The following is a 12,921-nucleotide window of genomic DNA, read 5'->3' as shown; positions in this document are numbered from 1 at the left end:
TGATAAAACTATATGGTTAAAATTGGCCACAGCTACTGAACTAGGAGATTTCCGTTGACTAATCGTCAAATGTACAACTCTTTCCCTTATGGTGAAATTAGATCTTTTGGAGAGTCAGCGGTAATGAGGATGATTTGTCAAACTACCACGCCCAGGAGGAGAGTGTTTATTGGGCTACACTCGCATCAGTTACATACAGGTCTCCACATATGTCCAGCAATTGAAGACTCCTGCAAATAAAAGCTGTATAAAGCTCATATATCACCAGAGTGCAGCGGGTTTAGGTATCTCCAAGCAAGCTGTAGAAGGCTTCTCTAGCTCTAGCCTGCACAGGTCTTCTGTACCAACAGTCTTGAGCAGGCAGATGTGCCATGCTGCAATCGTTTCTTGTACTTCCATGCTGTTGAAGATTTATGTAGCTCCACCAACCACTCGAAGAACTGTCACTTTTTTAGGTCTCGCCTAAAAGGAGAGAATTCTAGTGGTCAAAATACTCGTCAAACTATGGCGTTTTCTGTGCGGTTTTCTTCGAGTTCACGTGAATCACGTGACCAAACAAGCACGCGCATCAGCCTCCCTCCCTTCCTCCTAATTGCATTTTTTCACGTCCGCCACCACATCAAAGGGCTTCTCCCAGCGTGTGCTCTGTGGCTTCTCCTCCCCTAATTATTCATGGCTGGCCGGCCGTACTTTCAGTTTCCCGGCCGCTCTTGTTTTTTAATGCCGGGGGGGTTCCTCTTTATCCATCGCCACTCCACCCCGCTCCATGTTGCTCCGCCACTCCCTCAGTGTTGTGCTTTCCCCTGTGTGCGTCACCTCCCACGCATTGCTTTTTTCCCTGTGTGCTTCTACCCGTTCTGCGTTGCTCTCTTTCTCCTGTGTGCTTCTGTTCTCACGTGCTCCACGTTGCTCTCTCTTGCCCTGTTTGTCCACGCGCATCAGCCTCCCTCCCTCCCTCCTAATTGCATTTTTTCACGGCCGCCACCGCATCAAAGGGCTTCTCCCAGCGTGCGCTCTGCGGCTTCTCCTCCGCTAATTATTCATGGCTGGCAGGCCGTACTTTCAGTTTCCCGACCGCTCTTGTTTTTTATTTAATGGGGGGGGGGGGGGTTTCCTCTTTATCCATCGCCACTCCACCGTGCTCCATGTTGCTCCGCCACTCCCTCAGTGTTGTGCTTGCCCTTGTGTGCTTCACCTCCCACGCATTGCTTTTTTCCCTGTGTGCTTCTACCCGTTCCGCGTTGCTCTCTTTCTCCTGTGTGCTTCTGTTCTCACGTGCTCCACGTTGCTCTCTCTCGCCCTGTTTGTCCAGCCGCCATCCTCTATGATCTTTCCCGCACCAGTACTTTCAGTGTTACTTCTGAGCCCAGCTTTCGTTATTTCCCTCCACCCGCCTTAAAAAAAAAGCTTTGCCACTGCTTTATTTTTCTTTATTTACAAGTACAACTTGGATCAATAAATGAAAAAAAATAAAACTTCACACGCACGCTGTAGGTGCGTTCATGTATTGTGCTTTTACCTACAAATTACACAGCTGCTGCAACTGCATATTAGCATCTTTATTTTAATGGGGGTGCCTCTTTATCCATGCTGCACAACATCGCTAAACAAGCATTGGCAGAGCCAATAGTTCTCGCCCTTGGGATCTTATAAGTGTTTAGTTATCCAGCACAATATCCTTGGTGCAACAACATCAACTGTTGCATGGCTAAACACTTATAAGGTACAAGGTTTAGCCATGCAACAGCTGATGTTGCATCAAGGATATTGCGCTGCAAAACTAAATACTTATAAGGTCCCAAAAGCGAGACCTATTGGCTATGCCAATGCTTGTTTCTTTGAGCTTTTAAAACCTCGCACAGCGCCCTGACCAAGGCAAATAGTGGAGGGTATCTTGTGCTAACACTTGGAATGCATGGGCCATCGACTGTAGTTTCTGGAGGGCAGACATCCATACTATCTGCTGACTTTTCCGGGGTTATATCCATGGAGATAACCAGGTCCTTCTGCTGAGGGCTCTGACTTAATTTGCCTTGACTCTTATCTTTCTTTAGTTTATCAAATCTAAAATCGGAAGGGTACAGGTGAGCCTTCATCGAATGCTCTTTTCGATCTCCGCTGGTTTTGAACTTCTGGTGGCAGCCTTCAACTAAGCACTGGTACATATCTTGCTTCTGCGACAGTATCTGGAAAAGAGAGTCATGCCACTCAAGGATATGAACATCCAGCAGGTGTCCTGATGGGAAAGACTGCTTGCAGAAGGAGCAGACATTCCTGTGAAGTGCATTGTAGTGATGTTCAAACCCTTCCAGGGTGTCAAAGCACTGACAGCAGCGAGCCACATGGCAACCGAACTCGGGCACCTTGGGCCTTTCTACCACTTCTGTGACACCCATTAGAACTTCTTGGAGATAAAAGTGTCGTTGAATATCTCCATCTTCCCACAGGGGTGCTCTCGTGGTAGCCAGGCTTTCTTCGCTTTAAATGTGAAGCCTGTGGTCTCATAAGTGTCTCTATTCACTGGCAGCAATGGTACTGCAGCCAAGGATAGCCCCCCAGACATAAGAGACTCTTCCAGGCAAGGAGGCAATGTCAGAAAATCTGGAGAAGGCATCTGACTTAGGCTGTGCTGTCTTCGGGCAGTTAAGGGACCGTCGGTTAAAAGTTGAACCCTGACGATTTGAAGTTGAACACACAACACACGCGTTTTTCTCCAGCACCGAAGATCCCTTCCTCTGCCAGGTTTTACTCCTCCCTGGTACTATTAATAATAATATTAATATTAATGGCTGAGATCTCCCTTACTAACTGCCTGCTGGAGATGACACGGTGTGCAACCCAATGCTAGAATGACGGACGGCTCGTTGGCAACTGGACCATCACTTCCGGGGCAAAGGGGCGGGCTCTGTCGGGTCCAGTACATCTCAATGTTCTAGCTTACATGGTAATTTTACCACAAGTTTACGCAGGAGTTGTTCTGATACTGCACACTAAGATTGTTAACATTGTTTTACCAAGAAATGAGTTGATATTCTTATATTTGAATGCACCCGCACCACTTCTTTAAATGTGTAATTAATTAATTAATTGCCAGAATGTTGCCATCAAGGCCAGCCACCCTTATGCCATGAGTGGGCATTAAGTAGACATTTCCTCCAGTATGTCAGGCCAAGCGTCTTGCCATTACTGACCCCGCCTCCCGAATGCAGTGGTTGTCTTCCCTAATGCCAAGAATTAACTTCAGTGTGCCAGTACTGTACCACCGTTCTTCAGATGCTAAGAATTACCAACAGTATTCCAAGACCGGCATAGCGCCTTATGTGTGTTCCTCTGTTCTCCTCTAGTAGTCCTATATTCTGTATTTGATTCTCAGTAGTATTTTATATTGCATAGAATAACCTCCAGTATGCTAGTGCCAGCATTCTGCTAGGGGTGACCTGTATGCCAAGTATTACTTGTATTTTTCTGTTTCTTCCTTCATTCGCCTGCTTCCCACCATTCCCCTGAGCCCGCTCAAAAAATGCTACCCCTGTGTCATCTTTCACAGATTGCAGTTTGTTTCTATTTTATTGGAAAGGTGAAGTCTCCGCCTATCGTATGCCAGTTTCAGTATTTTGTCACATGCTCCTGCCATGGTAAGAAGTGTCTCCACTATGCGAGTGCCACTGTGCCGGGTTATCTACCATAGGTGCCTCTATAAGAAAATAATTACCTACAGGATTTCAGGGCCAATGGGAAACTTGCAATTATAACACTACATTTATATGATCACAAACATGCATTCACATTTACTCCTCACTCACAGTCATTCTCTTGCTCTAATTTTTCTCACCCTCTAGGACTCACTCTTTCTCTGACTCACTCGTACTTTCTCATTTTTACATTCACATGCAGTCATTCGTACAGAAACAAATTCAATTATTCTGTCACTCATTCACTTTTGCTCACACTTTTTACTCAAACTTACTTCCACTCACTCTTACTCCCTCTCTCACTCATTCTGACTCACAGTACCCAAACTCTTTCACTGTCACTCATTTGCACTCATTCCCCACATTGATTCTCACTCACACTCAATTTCAGTTACACTCCCTTACTAACCCACTCTTACTCACTGTCATTCACGTATTTTCACTGACACTGGCTCCCTCATGCTGACACTCACTCTCACTCATTTTTACCCACTCACAAGCTCACTCATAAACATGCTCTTTCTCACATTTCAAAATTTCAGACGCACGCAATCACACACCTTACATTTTAAATAATGTTATTAATGGCTTATTCATGTGTCAGTGAATGTCCCGGTTTAGCTTATTCTGTTTCTATTTTTCAGACACTAACAGTGAAAAATAGTATAAAAATCAATGTTAATGTAATAAAAATGTGAGGCAAACAAGGGGATCAGAGCCTCAACACCTTAAGAGCCTGCTACACCTGTGTTCTTGGAACTGCTTTTGTCATCTCTGAAGCAAGGGGTCCCAAAGGCAGTACCTTAGCAAGGGATCAAAGCGGCCAGTCCTTGTGAACTCCAAATGATGTCCATGTCCGGTGTTGGCACAAAAGCAGGGTGAATGCTACCTGTTCAATCGAGAGGCCTTGCATGCCAAAGAAGTGAGCTGTGCCTGGCCTCATCTCCAACCACTGCCAAGCCAGCACACCAGCATCACCGGTCATGTCTGCTGTCAGGACCACTTGCTATACCAAAAAGAGTAGCGGACGAGGAATTAAGATGGTTTCAGACCTGTCCAACACAGTGTGTAATATCGAGGAGTGACTTGTTGTGCATTTGAACATGTGGGAAATCGAGTGCAGGGTCATGATCTTGCCATGATTTACTGACGGTATTAGATAGATAGATAGATTTAAACTTTGTTTTTGACTTTGCTGCCTCCCGTTCTGCGAACAGCTGCCTTGGCGCCAGTGGTCTTTCTTCCCTGATCCCTGGTCTCCGGTTCGAACTCCTCTGCCCCAGCTCCACATGGACGATGAGGCTGTGGTTTTGCTGCGGACTGCCTTTCTCCCCCCGGACTTGCTGGCTATGGCAGCCCTCTTCCTGGACTTTCGGACTTGGACCTTTATGCTCCCCGCCATTTTCTTTTTATGACTCGCTTCTTCTTTTATCTTTCTCCTCCGCCATTTTAGCGATCTCTGACCTCCCCCTCTGACCTAGCGAGCTCTCTATTGTCTCTCCTGTTGCCTCTGACACACTCCTCGCTGTCTTACTCGTTACTATCTACTTCCCTCTCTCATTTGTCACACTTTCCTGCCCTTCTCTGTCCCTCCCTTTGTGCTGTGACTGCATCCCCTCTCTGACCCCACTTAATGGAACTCTGCTTTTCTGTATATAGAGATAACTCTAATCACTAGAATATGCAGTAGACCTTTGTACTCTCTACCATTCCTATGTGACTCTTATAGTATATCCATCCGTATCCCATCCCTATCTATATAGAGATAACTCTAATCACTAGTATATGCAGTAGACCTTTGTACTCTCTACCATTCCTATGTGACTCTTATAGTATATCCATCCGTATCCCATCCCTATGTATATAGAGATAACTCTAATCACTAGTATATGCAGTAGACCTTTGTACTCTCTACCATTCCTATGTGACTCTTATAGTATATCCATCCGTATCCCATCCCTATGTATATAGAGATAACTCTAATCACTAGTATATGCAGTAGACCTTTGTACTCTCTACCATTCCTATTTGATTCTTATAGTATATCCATCCGTATCCCATCCCTATGTATATAGAGATAACTCTAATCACTAGTATATGCAGTAGACCTTTGTACTCTCTACCATTCCTATGTGACTCTTAGAGTATATCCATTCATATCTCTTCCCTATGTATATAGAGACAACTCTATTCACTAGTATATGCAGTAGACCTTTGTACTCTCTACCATTCCTATGTGACTCTTATAGTATATCCATCCGTATACCATCCCTATGTATATAGAGATAACTCTAATGACTAGTATATGCAGTAGACCTTTGTACTCTCTACCATTCCTATGTGACTCTTATAGTATATCCATCCGTATCCCATCCCTATGTATATAGAGATAACTCTAATCACTAGTATATGCAGTAGACCTTTGTACTCTCTACCATTCCTATGTGACTCTTATAGTATATCCATCCGTATCCCATCCCTATGTATATAGAGATAACTCTAATCACTAGTATATGCAGTAGACCTTTGTACTCTCTACCATTCCTATGTGACTCTTATAGTATATCCATCCGTATCCCTTCCCTATGTATATAGAGATAACTCTAATCACTAGTATATGCAGTAGACCTTTGTACTCTCTACCATTCCTATGTGACTCTTAGAGTATATCCATTCGTATCCCTTCCCTATGTATATAGAGATAACTCTAATCACTAGTATATGCAGTAGACCTTTGTACTCTCTACCATTCCTATGTGACTCTTAGAGTATATCCATCCGTATCCCATCCCTATGTATATAGAGATAACTCTAATCAGTAGTATATGCAGTAGACCTTTGTACTACCTACCATTCCTATGTGACTCTTAGCGTATATCCATTTGTATCCCTTCCCTATGTATATAGAGATAACTCTAATCACTAGTATATGCAGTAGACCTTTGTACTCTCTTCCATTCCTATGTGACTCTTGGAGTATATCCATTTGTATCCCTTCCCTATGTATATAGAGATAACTCTAATCACTGGTATATGCTGTAGACCGTTGTGCTCTCCACCATTCCTTTGTGACTCTTAGAGTATATCCATGTCTATACCTTCCCTATGTATATAGAGATAACTCTAATCACTAGTATATGCAGTAGACCTTTGTACTACCTACCATGCCTATGTGACTCTCAGTGTATATCCATTCGTATCCCTTTCCTATGTATATAGAGATAACTCTAATCACTAGTATATGCAGTAGACCTTTGTACTCTCTACCATTCCTATGTGACTCTTAGAGTATATCAATCCGCATCCCTTCCCTATGTATATAGAGATAACTCTAATCGCCATTCTCTTCTTTGTGTGACTTTACATCTTGTACATTTGCAATTTTTTCTGTTTATATCTTTTATGTAATGCATGTAATCCTTAGTCCTTATGTTTTGCAACTGGTTCTTATGTAAAGCGCTCTGGCACCTTCGGGTAAAGTTCGCGCTAGATAAAATCACTTAAATAACTAAATAAATAAAGGGCCACCCAGTTGGGACCGAGCATGAAGAAAAGGGCCATAATACCCCAGTGGAATTTTGAAGAGAGATATTTCCCTGTATACATCCATTGGAATATGTAGTTTTTAGTATCACTGATGAAAAGCATTTCTCTTTTTCAAATGACATGCACTGGACAGGACGTTGAGTTACTGTGTCTATGCATAGACTATTGAGTTTTGAATTGGTGCCCTTCACACTACCTCCCGTTGCTTTGCTCTACTTGCAAATGACCACAATGGTTAGGGCTTAGTTGTCCCTGTGTCCCTGAGTGCCACGTGGCCTCTCGAATGGGGTCTGACACCGTCTTTCTTGGAATTAGGGTATTAAGTAAACATATTAAGTACCAATAATGCCACTACTAAAAAATGTAATTTGTACAATTGATGTGTTGAGATGTTGCAGTAAAAAGAGAGGACTCCACATTGACAGCTGCCTTTACGAACTATATTCAAACGAAGATAAGACATGCGTGGTTACAACTTTATGGTGCCTTTGGTTTTTGTGCACCTGCTTATTTGTCAGAAAACACGTTGTAAAAAATAACCTACTTTGTTTCAGAATGTCTTTCCATTAATGTATTTTACATCAATCATCTCATATGCAGGGCAGCTGTAATGGGATTATTGTGTTGGCACAATTTAATAGAGCCTTGTGTTGTGCTCCTATATGTTTATTTTACAAGCAGTTATTACCATAGACTTTCATTCCAAAAGATCATTGCTATTTTAACACTCTCTTGCTGGGCAGACTTGTTTCCTGCGGGCCGGGCTTTTCTCCGCTCATTTCCCACTGGCCGGGCTTGGCTCCGCCAAGCCCCTTCCACTGACTGGACTTCATCTCCCAGCAGCCCCGCTAGTGGTAAGGATGCCGCATTCGTCATCGCGAGGTGCCAGGAGTCGCATAAAGGGCCCCCGGAACCTCGTCCTGCGAGGACGCGCGCGGGACGCGCCGGGAGAAGCCTGGGTCAAGGGCAGGACCGTCTGTGGCCATATGGGGCCGGAAGAGGCCGGGCTGGGCCACACCTCTGACATTTCTATTTGTTTGGGTCAGTGCGTTAGCCTCGCTTCCTGTGGATCTATTTAGTTCCCCCATATTTGCCACTGTTAACGGGGGTTTGCGCTGCGATTGTATGCTGTGGCTCTTTCTATCCAGAGACAAGAGTGATATATTGTATTGTGTATAACTTTTGTCTGTTGTTATTGGTTAGCCTGGGTTAGAACTCCTAAGATGTCGCCTACAGGGAAAGGGAAAAAAGTGCGACTAGCAGCACAGGTGGGTCTATAACCTGGTCCATGGCTGAGTTTATAACCAGGGCTACAAACGTGTTGGAACATGAGATTGCTTTAACAGAGAATAGATTGTCGACTGACCCCTCTTTTTTTAAGCGTTCCTCACTAGGCACCTTTAGGGATGCAGTCACCCCAGAGCAATTACGCGCCAATATTCCCCTAGTTGAAGATCGGTTGGATTCTAGTCGGTCTGTGGAGGCTATTGATATATCTGGCGTTTGCTCCACACCGGCTCTTTCCATAACGAGCCCATTACCAGAGGTTGGCACATGAAAATCTCATATCTCACCCAGCAAACGGGGGAAAAGGAAGCGTAGGGGGGGTGTACATAAGGGTAGGTGCCCAAAAGTTATTAAAACCTCTAACATCAGTAGGGCTGCTGCTACATTCTTCCAGCCTGCTACTGATAATACGCCTCCCACCCTCGAAGTTCGAGGAAAACAGCCTCCCGAGCGGCTTTGCACCAGCCGTTGACAGCACAGTTATCTGATAACATATTTGGCCAGATAGAACATCTGTTGAAGTCGCTGATGCTTCCTCTGTTCGAAAGAATTAAATTAGTTCTTGAAAACTTGGGGAAATTGGAAAAAACTGTCGCAGCGAACTCAGTTGCCACAGAAAGGGGCCTGGACTGTACATTGACTACAAATCGTTTAGTGCAGGGAGGACCAGTGATAGTCTCTGATGGTACCCTCGTAGTTAGCCCTAAACACAACCTTCCTATTCCTAATCCCCCCCCACCACCATCCCAACCTGATAGCAGGTGTAATGCTGGGACTTGCGAGATAAATCGGCCAATCTGTAAGAGAGTTGAAGTGCTAGGGGGTAAAGATAAGAAGGAACTAGAAAGGACTACAGTGGCAGAAGAGGACTTCCGCAAAGAGAAAGCGGTTTTAGGTGTAGAAGGCGGGGGGAAAAAGAAACACGCCTGTATTGATCTCCCTCCAGAATCAGCGCCTTATACTGTGGTTTTAACGGGGGTACCAGAGATTCCACAGGAAAAGCTGGAAAACCACAGGGAGTTAAAAAACAAAGTTATTTTTTGGCTCAGTAACTTTAGACCACTCCTTGCCCATATTAATGGTGAAATACTACTTGTAAGGAGGATGAGCTGGTTAGGTAGTAGAGGTAAGGACCAGGCTGGGGATTGTACAATTGTTAACTTTAGAGACCCCAGAGCAGTTAAGTTTATCTGTGAAGGTAGGGAATCCTGTAGGGGGGGGTGTGATTAAAACATTCCATCTAAGCTACTTCTATCCCCGATCCACCACAGGTATTCCTCTGCTCTCACGGAATTGGTTTGATACACCTTTCACCAAACAGAATATCCCATTTAGATCGAGGGGAGTAGGAGGCCTCTGAACGATTATTTAAGAACCGATCTTACATTCCAGCTCAATAATCGTTATGAGGTCATCTCCTCGCTTGAAGACAATGACTGACTGGGTTTGTCTGAGCAGGAGAAATTGGTTTGGGAGTCTGGTATGGGGGCCAATGTTTCTGTCTTGCGATTGCCCCCCCGCACCACTTATAAATGTATCTCCTAGCCCTGTACGCTATGCAGTGCCGTTGCCTGAGGAACTTCTTATGGTTAAAGTAATAGGCAACGGCCAGACTGACTTTTCCACGCAGAATTCGTCCTTGGTTCTCGCATCCTGGAATATAGGAGGTCTAGAATCGAAGGCGGTCTCCGATGAGTGGGCCTCCTTTGTTAAGGGAGTGGATATCTGGGCCTTCCAGGAAACGTGGTCTACTAACCCTGTGTCCCATGATAGTTATTTAAACTTTACAAAACCAACCTTGAGAGGGCACAGAGGAAGACCAAAGGGGGGTCTAACGTGCTGGGTTAGGCAGTTTGAGGGGATTACAGCAGAGGAGTTAGTACTAGACAGTCCGGATATACTAGCTATTAGAGTTAGATCCGTTAAGGGTCTTGACTTGCTCCTGCTTAATGTGTATGCAAGAGGCTTACTGGGAGGGAGATCTTCCCAGGTTGTTTCCACCCTGGAGTCTTTCTCTAGATTAAATGTCAATCTTGTTATCGAAGGAGATTTCAACACCTGATTTGAGCCCTTAGACAGTATAGATGGTAGATTTAGCGCTGAGGTGGACGAAGTTTGGGGCGTCCCCCAACTGAACCTCCCTCCTATTAAGAAATGGTCCGAAGCAGCCTTACAACTAAAAGGGCTGTGTTTGGAATGGGGCCTAAGGGCAACAAACGGTAGAACAGCGTCTGATGCTGGGGGACCTTCGACAATGGCCGATCCAAAAGTAGGATTGACTACATTTTAGTGAAAGTCGAGTTCTGGCACTTAGTTCATGATATGGTAGTGCAAAATCGCCCTGAGAGTGACCACAATCCTTTGGTTTTCTCACTAAAGGATAATAGTTTTTGTTCCCCCCGCGAATCCGTAGATGAGTCCGGTCCTAACTATGTAATAGTTGCCAACGATATGATGAGGGTACGCTGGGCTAAGGTCGCACTTAATGATAAGAAAGTGCAAGAGATTAGGGCCCTTGTTTCAGGGTCATTAGAGGAATTTAGCAATTTTAAAAACCAGGAGGACTGTAGTGCCCATATATCTAGGGTTCATAATGAGCTCTTTTTAAGTTTAAAAAAGTATTTTATAAATACCAACCCGATTAGAAAAACTCTCAAATTGAAAGCTAACTCGTGGTACAATGAGACTTGTAGAGTTGCCCACAGGGAGCTAGTGGCAGCGATAAAGGCAAGGAACCACATTACTAATAAACAATCTCGACTGGCTTATAAATCTACTTTGAGAAAGGCCAAGAGGGACTGGGATGAGGGGCGCTGGCAGGATCTTCTGACAGCATGTAAAGGTAGGAATATGACCCGGTTTTGGGAACTCATTAGATGGGGTAACGGGCATATTGTGCTATCTCTACTAACAACGTAGAGCCCCACTGCTGGGTTGCCTTCTTTGAAGCCCAATTTAAGAATAATAATTCCACTAAGGAACTAGTTCCTCTTCCCACTGCCCCAGACATACCTCTGCTTTTTAGTACGAAAGAGGTTGAGGCAGTCTTGAAGGTTATTCCTAGTGGTAAGGCTCCCGGGCCTGATTGCATCCCGGCGGATTTATTTAAGCAGGACTCTGACTTGTGGATTCCCTATATTACGAATCCTATTAATGGGATAGCTAAAGGAGCGCCGATTCCGCCTTCCTGGTGCGGCGCGGAAATTATCCCCATTTATAAGAAGGGTGATCGTTCTGCTCTGGCCAATTACAGGCCGATAAGCCTGATCGATGCACTCCAGAAAGTCAAAGTGAGAGTCATCCTGGGTAGGATCCAGATTTGGATGGATGAAGAAAGCATCCTTACCCCGCTACAGGCTGGGTTTCGAGCCCACATGGGGACATTAGATCAGGCTTTCAGATTTGTTATGCTTTATTGGAAGGAGGTCTTGATAGGCAAGGGCATGATTTTTGCTGCATTTGTGGATTTAAAATCTGCATTTGACCTAGTCCCACGTTCCAAACTATGGGTTGTCCTGTCGACCCTGGGAATGCCTAAAGAACTGGTTGCTTTGGTGGTTAGGCTCCATAGGTCTAACTTTGCACAGGTCTGTTGGGGAAAGCCAGGGGAGGTTACTGACAAATTTACAGTGGGTAAGGGGGTCCGGCAAGGCTGTGTGCTGGCTCCCACTTTGTTGTCTCTTTTTATCAATGGGGTGGTGCGGTACTTTGTCAACCAACCAAGACGAGACAGGGGCTTCAATTAGCTCTATCTCGTTTTGAGGAGTTCTGCTGCGACCATGAACTGGTAGTTAACATTGAGAAGATAAAGTTTATGGTTCTTCATGGGGCTATGCCCGTCTCTTCAAGAGTTTTCATGAGCTGAAAACTCTTGGAGCAAACCAATGTCTTCACCTACTTGGGAGTCACCTTTGGCGATAAATTGAGTTGGTCCCCTCAGCTGAAATTATTGGTGTTGAAGCACTCCCAACTAGCTGGGGCTGTGTTAAAGGAACATTGCTTATCAGTTACTAAACCTATTGTTCCTGTTGTCAAAATATACACCACCAAAATCATTCCCGCTATCCTGTACGGGGCAGAGATATGGGGTGTGTGCAATCTGTATCAGTTAGCAAAGGCTCAGAACAAATTTCTGAGATTGATCGTGGGCCTCCCCAAATCTACTCCTCGGATCCCCCTCCTACTAGACCTCGGTTGCCAGGCAATCGAGGACATCGCCCGGTTTAGGATGCTGGCATTTTGGAGAAGACTCTGGATAACACCCGAACTCCTCCTCTTCGCCAAGGGCTTGATTGAAGTTAGGGGGTTGGATAAGGCAAATAAAATTGTATGGCTAAGCAGTATCAAATCTATGCTTACCAGGATGGGGATGAGAGACTTGTGGGAGTTCCCCGAA

The 12,921-nt window shown here is 44.8% G+C and overlaps 1 pseudogene; it reads right to left on the bottom strand.

The window, feature by feature from the left end:
• Window positions 1-1,818: 1,818 nt before the first annotated feature.
• Window positions 1,819-2,691, bottom strand: LOC144803798 (zinc finger protein 511 pseudogene; annotated as a pseudogene).
• Between the last annotated feature and the right edge of the window lie 10,230 nt (window positions 2,692-12,921).

This window comes from Lissotriton helveticus, chromosome 1_2, assembly GCF_964261635.1.
Source record: "Lissotriton helveticus chromosome 1_2, aLisHel1.1, whole genome shotgun sequence".
In the NCBI taxonomy this organism is placed as follows: Eukaryota; Metazoa; Chordata; class Amphibia; order Caudata; family Salamandridae; genus Lissotriton; species Lissotriton helveticus.
Note: the sequence above shows the minus strand (reverse complement) of the source record. Positions and strands in the feature narration are given on the sequence as shown.